This window comes from Podarcis melisellensis (assembly GCF_964234715.1).
Source record: "Podarcis melisellensis genome assembly, chromosome: Z".
In the NCBI taxonomy this organism is placed as follows: domain Eukaryota; kingdom Metazoa; phylum Chordata; class Lepidosauria; order Squamata; family Lacertidae; genus Podarcis; species Podarcis melisellensis.
Window position 1 is genome coordinate 21,071,495 of NC_138547.1, and position 957 is coordinate 21,072,451.

Here is a 957-nt window from a genome sequence, read left to right on the forward strand (position 1 = left end):
CAGAGTTGAAAGTGTGTTTCTTCTCCCCCCCGCCCCCAACCCCTGGGCTATCATGCACATTATCTTCACACTGTTTTGTGCATCTGGTTATTCTTGTATACTTCTATAGTCTTGCTTATATTTCTTACCCTTTGGAGGACATGGTGGGGACGTATGTTAACAACAGGCAAGTTATCTAGCACTTGTTTATTTAAGCCTGGCAGATAGATAAAAGACAACCAAAAAATATGATCTTATTAGTACTGGGAAATTTCAAGTTGGACCCGTTTCTAGGACAGCTTGTGCCCTCCAGATATTTGAGACTTCAGAAATCCTGCTGCCACATTTTCTGGATGCAGGTGCTGGCAGCTGGCTTTGGCTGAGGGAAGTTGCAACCTTAAAACATCAGGAGAGCACCAGGTTGGGTGCAACTATTTGAAAAGGCCTCTTACGTCTGCTGTTTGGAGTCTGAATGAATTACATAGGTACAGTTTTCTGTTTTAGACTGGGATGAACTAGAAGAAATATATTTTAATTAGTTTTTCAGTTGTATAGAGAGCAAACCAGAACATAAAGTCTACATAAAGAATTCCTCTCCTCCAAAGCAGAACGGGAGAGCAGGAGCATTAGCACTGTATATAAGATAATCAAATATCAATGAGAGGCAAAAATAAATACCAATGCAATAATAAAAGCTGGACCTTGATAGAAGACCTGAAGTCAAGTTATCCTGGTGGCTTCCAACAGGTGTTGTGACAAAATGTGGACTGGGTGAGCTTAACTTTTAGGTGAATTTGTAGCTGGTTAACTGGCCAAACCCAAAGATTGCTCACTAATGGTTCCTCCTCATCCTGGAAAAAAGGGACAAGTGGGATGCTGCAGGGCAGGGTTCTGTCCTGGGCCTGTTGTTCAGCATTTTTATAAACAACTTGCAGGTAATGAAGCGATGCTCATACAATTTGCAGATGGCACCAAACT